Below are 16,349 nucleotides of genomic sequence, written 5' to 3'. Positions count from 1 at the left end.
GAAACTATATCAAGGTAAACTAAATATAACGCAAAAGTCAAAGCAATTCGTTTTAACTATAGACATTAAATATTAATTATAAAATGATCTATTTCAATGAAATTTCTTAAAATATTTCTAATACACTTATCGAGCTCAAAGAGATCTCGACAGTGATAATGTCGTCTGTTCCATCGTTACTTTGTTCGGTAGTTCAACGTACCATCCCGCTTTTTAACGGTATTTTTAAGATTACGATCAAGAAGAGGCGAGTATCTTAAAGTAATTAACAATTATTTTGTTATCCTCCGGCGCGTAATGAAGATAATTTGCTAGTATACAGAGACGCAGCGGGCGGGATGTCTCCGGCTAATTGAATTTCACAACATCGGAAAATAACTGCGACTGCAGTGAAACTCTTTCTGTAAATCGTGAACACTGGAGGGTTGCTTAATTGCGCTGTCGTCTTGTATTACTCCGAATTATTAAGTACCATTTCGTGAATAAGACAAGAATCACGTGCAAAAATTTTAAAGTACATTAAATAAAACCCGTAAAACGAAACAAGGATTAAGAACGTGCATGTGTGATGCAAAACGAAACATATTCAAACGTCCATAATGGAAAGAAGAAATGGCAATAAAGCGCTAAGCAATCGCTCGGCCGTACTCCGCACAATACTCCGTGCGACTCCATTCGCACTGTTCTCTCCGCTCACCGAAGAACGAGTGCAATTTCCCGCGTTCCGTATCGCGAGCGACGTACAAAAATTGCTTTTCTGAACGTGAAAATATAGAGAAAAAAAAATCATGCTATGCAAATTTTTGTAAAGTCATTCGAAGGCGTGCGTTTGTATTTCTCGGGTAAGGGTAAGAGGGTAAAGAAGGCGAACAATTGTCGTCGCGAAGAATTCCTTTATTTTGTAAGAGGGATATTGCGCGTCGGGTGCAGGCGCGCAGCTGCCGCCGAACGTTGTTTACCGGCGACCGGCGACCGGCAATACCAGCCCGCATCGAACGCGATGCGCTGACACGCCAACGCACCCTGTGATTGCAAGCCCGTTGAATTAACTTGTGCAATCGTCTATTTAATCCGAATGCTCTATTGACAAATCACCCGTCGTCGTATTTACGTAAATTTATTTACCGAGCCCCGTGAGTAGGCGTAAATCTTGCCTCGGCCCAGGTCAAGGCTCAATTTGCTCGTAAATACAAATAAATAGGATTCCGTCTGTATCTCATTGCCTGATGCTTATCATATTTTATGGTTTCGTAAACTAGGGGCAAATGTCGCTATAATTGGGGCATTTGTTTTGATGTCGAATTCATTACCCCTGAAGCCTCAACAGAATGTAATTCGCCAGATTTATTGTACGCTGACTACAGTCAACCAATTCGAACGGCACGCTTTTACATTTTTTATTACCTTAGTTTACAGAACAGTGCCGAGTTTATTAAAATACATTTCAAAAAAGCCTTCAAAATTAAAATAAATAACACATGTCTTTAATAAAAAATAAAAAAGTTGCTAATTAATGTGTCAGTGAAAATAAAAAGTGGGTTTAGATCTAAAATTAAAATGACCAACACTACTAACATTATAAATCAGTTAATTTGTTTGTTAATTCCGATTTCACTCAAAACTTACTTATCTGCTTGATATAGAACTTTCACTTTTGATAAGTAATGTTCTAAGGCTTGACATAACCTATATTATATATATATATATATGTAGCTTATTGTGTCAATTTAGTCGAAGAGAAAATTGTCGGTTGGGCGCTCTCCGGGCGAACGCCGCCTATACCTAGAAACATTAGATATAAGATTTATATGTCTCTGAAATGTCTACAGTAAGATTAGATGCAGCATACATACTGTCATTAATAGATTCGTTGTAATAATCCCGTGCCAAATATAGGAAATATTTGGCACGGGATTATTACATGGCATAATAAAGAAAACTTTTTTCACGCACTAACCCTACAAATAATAAGGCCTATAATTTTTTTATACCTTTTCTCTAAATGTTTAGTGATATTACCAGATTTTGATATACGCGCGGAGAAAAGAGGAAAGTGGGGCGTACGATAAGATATATTAGCACAATAGGGGGAAGCGATCTCACATGCCTCCCCTACCTAGTATTACATTATTTATTTATATCTTATTTAAAAATAATGTGGTAAAACTACTTTTATTCTGATATATTATATATAAAATAGCAGCAATTTTATCAATAATATAAAAACGTACTATAAATGGCTGTTCTAACAAAGAACGGTTGAGATTTTCGTTTCATAACTAAGCTGTAAAATCTTATTTGCAGGTTACGTTGCCGCCTTACGACGAAGAGATAATTTGCAAAGAGGTAAGGTTCCATACACATTACACTTTCCAGTGATCTACAATTTCATTCTATAAAAATACACAATTTTACGATTACATACACAACATTAGAACCACTGATTTTTATACAAGATTCTATTCAGCAAAAGGGAATTCATACTTTTGGGTTTTATGTTAAATATTTAGGCCGCAACAATTCTGAAGTATAGTGCTTTATGAACGAGCCCTAAACGTCAATTTGTATTCACGAGCGTGAGGCTAGGTACCAAACTATATAGGTCCTCGGCATTTTATCGTTTTTATCCGATACCGACCCAGATAATCCTCAGAATAAGTGCGCATAACATCAGAGTACTTCGTGTAAAGGTATTTAGAGAATACGTTCTTAATTTGAAAAAGTATTCAATGTTGTTTTTACTCCTTTATTTAAATAATTTTATTTTTTCCAATAAATGATTAGTTTCGATTCTTGCGGTTTCATCCCAATCGTATTAGCTGGTCTGAGCATAGGTATTGTGATACCTTGAACTTTTTATCTTTCAAAACAAAGTTGAAATATGAATCGATAAATCGATGGTGATAAACATTTTATATAATGTTATAATAAAATGATTTATTTTTATTTTATTCAAATTAAACAGTAAACACACAGTAAGTAGGTAAACACTTGAATTAATGGCATATTTATACATTACATACAATAAGTCCTAAGTAAAGCTAAATGAATGAAATAATCATTTGCAACGAACTGAGATTACGGTTATCGTGCATATGTTTTTAACTATAAAGCTTTCAAAAAAAATCTCTATCATTAAATGTCATCATAATAGTTTCGACGAAAATATATAAAAAAGTAATAAAACATAATGAAACTGTATTAAAAAGTATTCCGCGAACGTCAAGATATTTATGAAATCGTACAATGAATTGTTATATTAAAAATATGAATATTTTGAGTGGAGTTTACGATTCTCATCGGGCGCGCCTCCGTCTTCCTATTTTGCTGGAATAGTCCTAATAACATGCCACAACTCATTCTGATTTATACGCTCTCGTTATAATTGTTCGCTTCGCTGGCGCGCCGCTATTGCCCGCTGTTGCAATTTTCATGCAAGCGATCCGCAAGAATGGATTTATTCTTTCTAGCAATTTGCTCCTAACTTTCTTACGTATCGTTCGACTTATTTCATTTAAGAGCTAATAGACCTTTTGAAGCTTTCCAGTGTTAAATAATTTGCGTTCAAATTACGCGATTATTTACACTTGAATAGAAACAAATGTACAAAAGGCGATTACATCGTAGTTTGTATTCAATTAAATTAACTAAACTTGGCACACCGCCCTGGTGTCTTTTAAGTACGTATGACCAAACTAATAAATTGATTTATCAGATTAAAAAAAAAACATAAATTTTGAATTTCACTAATACTATCTCGAATTTGTATTCCAAACCAAAATTATTTAATAAAATTAACAGAATTTGTAAACAGCAATAAGTCCTTACTAAATTACTCGATCTTATTGAAGCGCAACGTTTTCCCAATATGCATAGAAAATAAAGCGGTTGCGGCTAAAATCGGCCGCACTCGTATCAAACTATGTTAAACGCTCTGAATTTGTGCGAAGGACGTCTTAAAATAGTGTAACTATTTATCGCCGCATGACTCACACTGTTTTACCCTAAGCTCGTTGCGATCTTGTGTTTATTACGAAAGTGAAAACATATTTTTGACTGATGCCAGAACTGAGGACGTGTTTAAAATAATTTAACACGATTTTATTTCATGATGTGAAGCAGACCGGCGTATGGGACGCCTGGTGATAAGAGATCACCACCACCTACAGACGCTATAAGAAATATTAATAATTCCTTACAATGCCAACTTTGGGAACTAAGATGTTATGTCCCTTGTACCCGTAGGTATACTGGCTTACTCACCCTTCAAACCGAAACACAACAATATGTATTGCTGCTTAGTACCAACCCAGACGTACCCGTAACTAAAAGTATTGTGATGACATTCATTCGACATAATCATTGAATTTACATAAATTAATGTATTTGAAACAAAAAAAACAGTACTGAGATTCTTAGAGTATTAATTATGCAGGAAAGGCTAGTTCATAGCTCGACTGTGATGTATTTTTGATATTAATTGTCATAATAACTGCTGTATGCTATTCATTGTTTTCATATAAGTATATTTATACAGAAATCACAAAACAATCACAATACATATAATTTTTTCTATTGTTGTCTGAGTCAATAGATTTGGAGAACATGCGTTTAACAATTCTGAATATGTTGACAACATCAACAGCTTTAGTTACAAATTCTGAAATTAAGTTAAATGATGTTCTATCCTTCTTTCGAAAGCCCAATCAATGATGGCAGAGCGAAATAATCAGTGCTTAAATCCACACGGGCCAGATTATTAAGTAAGATCATTAACGTCTTCACAATTAAGCACAGAATACAATACAAACATACTTGAGCTGTTCTATCAAATTTGTGAAGTTTTTTTTCTCAACGGTGCGTAAATAAACACAGACACAGACGACTTAACGCATTTTAACTCTCCGGCTCCCGTAATTCGGGGCTAAGGGACAATGCAATCAATCGTAAACTTTTGTTTGACTTATCTTCGAAATAAAAAACAATCGGGGAAGGTTCGAATTTCGTGGAACGCAAAGTTTGAAGGTGAGCCATCGACCGTCTCCCTAATAGAGAAGAAAAATACGTTAATGTACCCTCAGATCGTGAAGACAAATAAACCTAAGCGGACACGAACGAAATAAAAGCGGGGTGGCAACGAGATAAATAACAATGATCTGGTGGGCGAGTCACCGGCTGGGGGGGATGTAACTACTTTTTTACTTACTATAAATACTAAAGTCTCAAATATATCACTAGAAAATTCTTTGCTAGTCTTTCTAGGCGTAGACATATATACGACTTATTGCGACATCGGAGATATATGTACCAATAAGTTATCTTTTGATTTAGTAAGATATCGATAAAAGATATTAAGAGCGGTAACAAAGTTTACTTAATAACTTTATAAAATTGACAGCCTAAGCCTTGAATTTATTAGTTCTCCAATTTGTTCAATTTAAATATGTTCAAATTTTCCTTTAATATTCTAATATTTTATTAGAAAAAAACAATCCATGTTTTGTAATTTTTTCATTAACTACATACATTAGTATCATTCACAGTTCTTACATTTAAGTTTCATTCATTCTTTTCTTTGATCGGGTGTCGATCAAGCCGTCTATTACAAATGTCTTTACAACAATTACCTAATATAAAACCACAGGTTTTTTCAGGAAAGTTAAATGGAAATTATACCGCCTGTTTTCATATTGACAATCGATACTAATATATATAACATTTCTTAGATCGTTAATGAGCCGTCAAACACGGAATCTAAGATTATATCTCCATTGAGTGATTACACCGGCTTAAACATATTGCTGTATGATGACCAAACCAGACCTGAACGCAGCCCTGTCTTTCAGCACCGATCTCTTTGCCTCGTGTCTAACAAAATTTCCCATGTGTCATAATCAATGTGTATTGTAATTTAATTAGAATGGCCGCGAGACGATTACGTTATTACACTTTCTCATTTTCTTCAAAACAAATTCAAATTGAAATATCTCATTAACCTAGTTGTATAGTCACAACAGAAATAGTTTGAACCTTAGTGAAACTAAATAGATAAAAGAGCTCCGGCTCGGTTGAACGCAAGAAACAATATCCAGCGCTTCACAGCGCCGGAAGTAACCAATGTTTCAGGGCTGACATCTTTACGTAAGCTGTTTTCGAAACGAACACACTGTACATATTTAAAAACGGCCAAGTGTTAGTTGAATTCACTAACCAGTGGTTCTGTACAATATTCAGATTTAACAGCGGGGTTTTGTTTCGTTTGAAAAAAGCGGCTTCAAAATTTAATTTAGTTTAGTAATTAATACGTTGTAGAATGCAATGTACTTATTTTTTCTGAACTCTATTAATTTAAGATTCGAATTTCGAATTAAAAAATAAAGCTTATATGTTTTTTGTTGCAACTCTGGAATCGATAAAGTTAAACATTGGAATATTTTACCAAGATTCTTTTTAACACACATAATTATAATTATTTGTCTTATAATATATTACATATATCGTACCTATATAAATATACAATTTTAAAAGAAATCTTATATTTTACACCTTCATCAGTCGTTATTATTACAACTACGTTTTTCTTAAACAATGGAAGTTTCCGGCTTAGTTTCTTTTTAAAGTCTCGCAACCAAAATCGATTATTATATATTTCTTATAAAAATATCCTGCTTCTTCTTTACCTTTCACAAATTTTACAACACAAAATTTCCGTCATTGTGTTATAAACTTTTTTCAGCGATGCAAATTTAAAATCTCAATTCATTCATCAAACAAAAGAGTTGACATAAAACCTCTTTAAACTTCGAAGCGGTTAAGAGTTGTTAAAAATTAGAGAGGTCTACAGAACTTCTAATAATAATTTCCATTTCCTTATACATTCACAACCCTAATTTTTTAAGAAAGAGATTCCTTGAGATCTTTTTGTCTACGTCAAGTCCGTTGGCTTGTCATAATCATCTTTCTTCAAAACATTGTTATTTTTAATTAAAGTACTTCAAAATAATAAAACTTACAATAAAGGAGGACCAGAATTAAGGCAATTGTACGCAACGTTTATCGCTTAAACCGGGAATATCCAGTTCCGAAATCCTTTCATTTCGCCTCTGACATTTATGAATATTAAAACGTAACAGAACACTGCTGTTATTTCAATATTTGAAAATTCATTCTATATTTAAATTTGTAACTTTATTTGTTATCTTAGCTCTTTTTTTACAATTGTTGTCTGGATGCACGACTGCGCATCAGCCAAGTTCTAAATATATAAATATGAAGTATAGTTTAAAACAGCGCTTGCGTTTCAAATAAAACAAATGTTATATTTATAATATTGCTTTTGTTATATAAAAAGTAAATTATAATCACCCGAGTAACGCCAGATTATACGTTAATAAAACGCGAGAAACGCTCAACGCGATTACGTTAGTTATTCTTAACGAGTGAAAAAAAATCAGGCCAAATGCTTTTCTTATTCATTTATTGGACGTTGTAATTTAGAGTTTTATAGGTTAAAACGGCGAATTCAGTTAAACTATTAACTATTGAATTTGAGAGAAAGAAATTCGGAATCGGAAGAAAATTTAGTTATTTCCTTAACGAACCCGTGTAAAAAATAGATATGAACGCTTCGGTTTGAAAGTTCAGGTAGCCACTGGTTGTTGATAACAAGCACGTTGCAATTAAGTCGCGCCGCCGTACCCCTCGACGTTTTTGGGGGCCGATGCACACAATAAAATTGTCCCTCGCATTGTTTGTACTAAAGTGCATGTTATTTTTGGATAATTCGATTCTTATTTCGACGTGATTTTATCAGAGTTAACTTTTAAAACAATATAACTCGAAAAAACATTTCACTGGAATATTTCAGTATTAAATTTATTTTAACCAATGAAATGAAACGCTATTGTTTTGTAAGATATATTAACGAGTTTATATTTCCATACCAAAACAAACGTGATAAAATCAGAAATTACAAATTATAATAGCGGCGCCAAACCTCAAATTGACTCCAATATCTAATTTGGTTAAGGCTATTATCATTTTGAGGTCATTTTAAATTTACGAAGCCAATTGAATTTTCAATATGTTTTTAGTGAATAACAGCTCCACGTTTGATCATAAAAGTTAGAAACCGCAATATCACTACTCTACTGATATTACATTCCCGTCCCCGGCGGCTGAGCGCTGTCGCCATGTAGGCCGCCCCCTCCCTAGCCACTCGCCCACCATACTACAATCCCATAAGGTAATGAATTCGACCACGGCCTATCCGTGTGACCTATAAGAATTTAGGACGCAATTATTGATATCACTGGCTTGTTTATAAAGCGACTCATTAGACCTTCCACTGAAGAAAAACGTTTTTATACGTTTTGTTTTACTTTAATACGAAAGAAAAAGATTGTTTGAAAAGATTACATTATAATCTTATACTTGAATAAATTTAGTGAATATTTAATTTTTGTTAGAACACCATGCAACATGAAATGAGGTTAAACGCCCGCCTCGCCGAGTATAGCTACAAAATGCCTTACCAACCTAATGTGACCTCTTTGAACCTCTTTCTAGATCCGTAATGCATTGAATAAGTTTGAACTTTGCGAAGACACTATACGTAGTAAGAAATAAAATCTTAAAAGAACGAGGGTTGAAGAATGGAGAAGATTATATCTGATTTTTTTAAAAGATACAGTGAACTCCATTCTAGTCTACTCTTAGTCATGGAAATATAACAAATATAGATTGCGCCTTTTCTTTGTTGGATTAAAACAATAAGAGATGTTTTGTGAGTACTGTGACATAATTTAGATACCTTTATTATTTTAGCATATTATTAATTTATCAGCTATAACATTTTCAGGTATGATTTAACATCATGCAATTATCCGTTATACACAACCGTACAGATAGATTGATTAATACGCTTAATCTTTGAGAATAAAATTTAATATACCTACTGTTTCGTTAAATTGCATGCATCAGTTGATAAAGAAAATCAATATACCTTCTGTCAGACACTGATATACTTATATATAGTTGTATTGTACATATAGACTGCCAGTTTATCTAGACCTTTATACTGATATTATAAATGCGAAAGTAACTCTTGTCTTTCTGTCTATATAAATGTTGGTCTTTCACAACCAAAACACTGAAAAGAATTTAATCATGTAGAGTATTAACAAAGCTTGAACTCCAAGAAAGGACATAGGCTCCTTTTTTAATACTAATACTTGATGACCGACCCCTAAAATGTGAGCAAATCCGCGAGGAACAACTATTAATATCAAAAAAGTATCAGGTAGTAGTTACGGCAACAACTACTAAAACTGATATTTCAGTTAAATTAGTCATCAAAACTTGAACTTTATTGAATATAATTTTCAATTGCCGTTGTTCAGAACCATGTTATGTTAATGTTGTAGTAGGTATTATTGTTAATTAAATTGAGGTAGTGTTGAAACTTACGCGAGAATAATGTTCCAAGCATAATAACGCAATAATTTACAATATAAGCTTATCTTTCTATTATAAATATTTGCTAAAATATGCATACCTAATACGTATTTCCTTGTTTCGTTATGATATAAGTAATTATATTTTATGATTTGTGAAAAAAATACTACATATACAAATTAAAAGACTTTCTACAATTGTAAATGTTTATTACTTCGAATATGTATGGGCATAGACGTTTTCAAATGGAAAACAATTGAAGGCTGTTGTTGACGATTCTCTGAGGGGCCACTAAAATGTTGCACGTGATTGCTCCCACGTCCTCTATGCAGGCTATGCAGCCAAAATATTGACAATAGATACAATCAGGTATATCAACAACCTATAAAAGTCTTGAAAACTTTCCTGATATAATAAGTTAATATTTAAGTTATTAAGTTAAACATCGATGTGACTTGAATCGATTTTGTATTCCGACACTCGTGAACTATGCAAAAGCTGATTGATTCAGTTGGAAAACAAATTCAATGCTACGAGTTCTACCATCCGGTTTGCTTCATACTCCTAAACTTCGTCCTGACTTTCCTCGTCCGTTGTTCTAGACGTTCATTTTTAAACAAGTGATTTAGACACTATAAAGTTTCGCCATTTTGCTTTTGACTTAGCGAGTGCTTCGACTTAGTATCGAAGCGCTTTAAGTACGCTTTAAATACCCCGTCCCGACTCTTCAGCGTTCTACTGCAAATCGTAAAGAAAAAGTTTCGAATGGTAGAGCCAAATACTGCGTTCATTTTGAACCACGTTTTTTTATTTGGGACTAGCAAAGTAAGCACATTTAGCAGACTATGGCGTAGAGTACCGAGTTATTTTGCTCTTTCGTAGCGACTAATCTTTTAACGCGTCACAGGCGCACGCACATAAATTGTGGTTGAATTACGAGCCGCTTCGAATGAACCCGATGTTAAAAACTTACCTCCTTTCTCCCTACTGTATATTTTTACGATGCTTATTTAGCACTTATATGAAACTCTTGAAAATAAACTCTTATTACGATGAAATAATAAAGATTTATACTTCACTTCGAATTTGATTTGCAGTGGCTCTAAAAACCTAAAGAAATTAATCTTACGCTAAGATTGTAGTCTTGTTCTTAACTTTCAGGTTAGTCTTCATTATTACGTTTCACAGTTTCCGGTCGGCGGATTTGATTTATGGCTTTAATTTGGCAAGGTTGGCGACGACGGGCCGAGACATGTCGGAGTGTTTTCAAGGAGCCATCGTGCAATTGTTTAATTAATCTTAAGCTACAGAGGCGTTGAGCGCCACACTCGCTGCGGGTGCACTACACTTGGCCAACTTTAAACTCGTTAAAAGTTCCTTTGAAACATTTGGCGCCAGATAAGCCGCAGTCAGACTCGCTCTCGAGATTGTTAACTTATCTGGTGTTATAATTAAACAGCATTTCATGTTTAATTTCTCGCCGATTTCTATTGAATGTCTACACGATTAAGTGGCAGTCATTAGACATTTTCGATATGTCAATATTTCATTAAGCGAATGAACAAGCAGGAATAATAAAGTTTAATGAGAAGGGTTGAGCGTACTGAATCCGCTATCACCAAACGCATGTACATAACAAGGTATTGAGTGAACAAGGCTCATTCCACGCACACAAGATGGCGGACAATGGCCCTTAGCGGATAATTACTCAAATAGATTGCCCATTGGGGCATTGTCTCTATGTGCCTCTAACATAATATAGGAAGGTTACTGACGTGCATACTAAATATTTGTACAAAACTTGTTCAACCTTGCAATATGTTGTCTGCCTTAGAAGAATATATTGTTCTACTAACTACCCACTAGCTTTAATTACATCTCTAAATGTAAACCAATTGTCTTATTAGCGTTTCTTGTCAAATATTATTCAATTCTGACCTTAAACTTCTAATCATATTTAAATTTAAAATAATATAAAATTACTCGCACATAATGTAATGTCGTAGACGGCAAACAAGATAGGTGTTTTTTTTTGCACTTATAATGAACGTGGTCAGATGCAACATTGTTAGCCTTAATTTCGGAGTTCGTGACGGACTGGCAAAATTTTTCTCGGTTTGCATCACGGGCTTTTAATCAGACATTTTGATCAACACGTCCTCGCTCGGTAATATAATTACAGTTAACAGCAGTACGGCGACGTTATCGCGCATATAAATTAGAGCGATTTACATTTAGCGTCGCGACACGGAGCTGGCTATTATCGTGAGTGATGCGGGAGTGTGTGCGGGCTCGAGATCATCGCCAATCATTCTATCGGGACTACTATCGGTTTTATTTCAACCCGGATATAAAATATCGCAATCGTATCAAAATAAACATTCATCACTTTCGACTTTATATACATTGTGAAGATGTTTATTTCGCCTTATATATTGTATAATAAAACTCTTAAAACATAGATAATTAAATATTACTTCATTATGTATGTAAAATTTATTTAATTAGTTTTTTTTATTAAACGTTTATCCAGCAAAACCGTAACACGTCCACATCAATCGTATTCTGTTAAATTAAATTAAAATCATTCATTAAGCGTTCACTCACATTATTTCCGTCACGCCGTTCATAAATTAATTTTCCACATTTCGCTATAAAGCCTCCGCAAATTGATCTTAATTTACTTGAAATGTATCGCTTTAATGATAACCATAAGCAATATTCGATAGGGGAAGACGAAAACAATCATTTAAATTCCATAATTGTTTAAATAAATATTAAAAAGTACGAATATGTCTACTAATATTGCTTTGTAAAATGATTTAAAAGACTATTGAAAACTAAACGATTGATGCAATTATTTAAAATAAAAAGTGAACAAAACCACGCTTAAAAGTTAAAAACTTTCTTTCTTATCAAAGCTCAAGAGATCCAACCTTTATTAGCTATTTTATCGAGCGTTTTAATCTCGACGTCTTGCGCTGCTGCGGAATGGATAGGTCTTATTAAAAAGTTGTTCTTTTTATACAACTACTCAAAACGAACCGCTTTCTTGCTTCGTTAATACTTAATATTTCTTTTCCTTGAACTACTTATTTTCGGGATTTAAAAAGTGCTCGATTATTTGCATTTTAATTAATGCATATGACTCACACAGCATTTCTTTCTTTTTTTTAATATATTTTTATACTCATGATTCAGTATTATTAAAATATTGTAATAATTAAAAACGAATTATAAAATAAACAACAAATAAAATAAATGTATTATTTGTTAACTCAATTTGAATTGAAGATATACGTAATTTACAGGCTTATAAAAATTGGTTGTTATTTTTAAAAAATTTACAAACGACACGAAATTTGGACCTTTTAACAAATGGATCTCCATTTACGATGCCTTGTTCATTGGCTTCTAAAACATTAAAATCTTGTAAACTTATCAGAAACAATGAAATAATAATTTAATCCCAACTGAAGTTCATCCTCGTCAGCGGATCTCAAAGATTAGCCATGTTAAGCACTAGTTCATTCTATATCCTCACTCTCACAACGCGATACCGACTTCCACACGGCCGGAGAGAGATTAACTGCAGAGGCAAAAGCTTTACGTGCTCTCCGAGGCAAGCGAGTGTATAATTACCAACTTTTCAACTACAAAATATTGACCAAAATATTGAACCTATTCAGAATTTCAACTCGTCCTCAAGTTCTGGAATCCCTATAACCACTAGGCCTTAAAGACAGAACTGTCGATAATCATTAATAATTAATCAAAAACTGTATAATCAGTAAACAATAATTAATGTTTTATTGTATTAACATTATATTTTCACATAATTAATTTCAATATGAAATTCTATGTAATATGCTAATCGTCGCTAGGAATTTAATATGTTCAAAATGCGTTAATAGTACGCTTATATCCTATAACTACAGAATTGATCTATAAATAAAATTTAATGGTAAATTCATATTAAGCACTACAAATATATTGCGATGCAATCGAATGTATGCATTAAAACAACTTCACGACTAGCACGTTCTTTAGTGTATTTTCGTATCAAGACCAATTTTACCAAGATTTTTTAAAATTTAATTATTTCTTATTGAAACAACTAATTATGAAGTCTGCTCACGTACAGTTATAATAGAACTTCAAGGTACCTTCTGTCTTAATACATTTAGGGGTAGGTGATGCAACAAGCTTATATAAAGATTATTAATAGTTACTACAGGTACAAAGTACATAACATCTTAGTTCCCAAGGATGGTGTTCATTGACAATATATGTTATTAATGTATCTTGCAGTTCAAATGTCAGTGACAGTCTTATGGTAATTATGGATGATGTATATGACCCATATTAATATGTATATATATGAATAGTATTAAAAAATATATGATTTTTAAATGTGTGGTTTAAGCAAATCACGACATTAAGGTATAATCCTTTAAAATTATTTTACACTGTTACTTATTTATGAGCGAATAAGCTAGTAAAATGTAAAAATATTTTTTCCACTTTTACGAGGCTTTCAAAGCAAAAGTGAGAGTTTTTATTTTTAGATCTCTTTACGGTTATGAGCTGTGTTTCTAGGTTAATTTCTTTCACAAATGTATACTGACACTCCTATTTGATTTAATCATTCTTATAATATATTCTTATCACTGTCTTTTTTGGATATTCTTCTTGTTATATGTATATATTTTTTTTAATTTATCTTTTTTCTTTTTTTTAATTTGAATCTTTTTGTTAATAATATAAAGAAAATACTTTGAATGAGTTTCAATTGTGTTTTCGTAGCACACAGATTCCGAAATCCTAGATTCAAAACCAATTCACAGGCAAAAAAAAATTACAGTTAATTTTTTGTTTATACTTACTTGCCAGCAGAACATTAATCTTTTAACTTCACAATATACTTATATTTTCGTAGCACTATCTACATGCTAACACTAAGCTTATAAATAAATGTTTTTTTTTTATATTTATCAACAAGTAATCGCCCCAACAAGAAGCCGATGAGACCAAACGGAATGGAGTTTTAATCAATAGAAGATCTTTTGAATTGAAAATCTTTTTTGCGATTCTTGCATAAATGTAAATAAATGAAAGATCAAAATAATTATCAATAAATTATTAACAGATTCTAACACTAGTGTATTATAAGATGTCCCTCAAAGTTGGCCAGTCTCCCTTGAGAAAGGCCGATGTGCCCGAAATTGATCATCATCACTTTGGGCGTGAGAATATATGATTTGATAATGTCTTGGGAATATTTCCACTTCTTAACATAAAAGTAAAACATTTGTTGATATTGCACTTAATATATCGAACAGTAATTTCTACATTAAATTAAATGTACAATATGTGTCTTGGTTGAATTAAACAAAATCCACAATATTATAACGAGGTAAACTTAGTTAGTTAGTTTGTAAGTTTACATGAGGCAAAAACTTTCAGAACGGACAAAGGCTGTATGTTACTCCGTTAAAATAGAAGGGTTTTTCGTTGGGACCAATTTTGCAACGTAGTCGACGAAACAAAGGTCGAGCGAATGACATACATGACATACGACGTATTATACAATATGTTATTACGGTTACGGTTCATTTACAAATTGATAAAATAACCCTGAGAATAATTTATATAAAAAAATAATTTTAATATAATATATACACAATCAGAGCAACGCTATCGGGCTTTGCTAGTCCGTATAAAAGTATTAAATAATAACAGGCATTTGATCATGAAGTATTTGAGATGGATCATTAACGAATCGACGGCGGTGCAGTCAGGAGAACACAATAGATGGGACAAATTACGCTACTTTATCGTAAATTTCGCCGAAGCAAAACTTTTGTTGGACCCGTCCAAGCGTTCTACAAAACTCAATCGGTGTTTTATTTCATAGTCTGAAAACGTTAAACTTTTGTGGACATAAATTATACATACAAAATTCACATCAATATCAAAGTACTAAAAGTTTTCACTTCTATAGATTGTGATTGAGAGGTTTAGTATATTATGTGATCTCTGATCAGTTAGTTCATAAAGAGTCAGAAATTGAAGTCATTATCCGCACAATGCTCACAAAATACTTAAATATCGCTCAAGAAACTGTGACAAATACGTCGGAACGAGAGTAAAATAAAATTACTTTTCCAGGCTATTTTTTATTGTTGCTCCCATACATTACTTATAGTTTACATCACATATACAGATCTAGTATCGTGTATCGTTACCAAATCAGGACACAGATATGTGCACGCAGCACAAAACATATTACTTAGATATGTAAAATTTTCAAACTTCAAATAACATACAGATTCGACGTATTCTATTACTAAAAAGTTTAAAATCAACTTTAATATGTATTTTATCAGCTGTAACGTTTCGATTTGCATTATCAATCAAGTTTTGCAATTATTTCTATAACCGTTTTTGTTTTTTTTTTATATAACATAAATAATATGCGCTACGAATGTTCTATGGTTGGATTTTTTTATTTAAGAAAATATTTTAGGGTACCACTGACGAATTTTAATGTAGCTTAAAAGTATATTAAAACCAATCTGAAATTTCTCGACTACATTATTTTCAAGACCCGTTTTTTAACGTTGTTGTATTTTACATAACACATACGTAAATTTATTTACTACGGCCGAATCCAATGCACGAATTCAATATGAAATCGAATTCAATAGTAAAAACTAAATATATACATTTTTGTATTGATTCTATTAATGTTAAATCAGTCTTACCGATAATTATTCAGTTCTGGGGATTCGGATTTAAAGAACGAGCTAAGCATACGTGAAAAATTAAGGAATTGATGATATTCCAGTATAAGAACAAACATTTTAAACTTCTGATTCATCATGACTTTA

General features: G+C 32.6%; 1 protein-coding gene across 1 annotated transcript in view; it reads left to right on the top strand.

Moving 5' to 3' along the window:
- The window catches only part of Mbl (muscleblind), a 245,168-nt gene that overhangs the window by 100,413 nt on the left and 128,406 nt on the right, over positions 1-16,349 (top strand). Inside the window, exon 2 of the mRNA XM_026631669.2 lies at positions 2,305-2,346. The gene's annotated coding sequence lies outside the window, so the exon portion shown is untranslated. The remainder of the gene's footprint in view (positions 1-2,304; positions 2,347-16,349) is intronic.

Source organism: Vanessa tameamea, chromosome 4 (assembly GCF_037043105.1).
Source record: "Vanessa tameamea isolate UH-Manoa-2023 chromosome 4, ilVanTame1 primary haplotype, whole genome shotgun sequence".
NCBI classification, from domain to species: Eukaryota; Metazoa; Arthropoda; class Insecta; order Lepidoptera; family Nymphalidae; genus Vanessa; species Vanessa tameamea.
The sequence above is the reverse complement of the archived record's forward strand: the minus strand, read 5'-3'. Positions and strand labels throughout refer to the sequence as shown.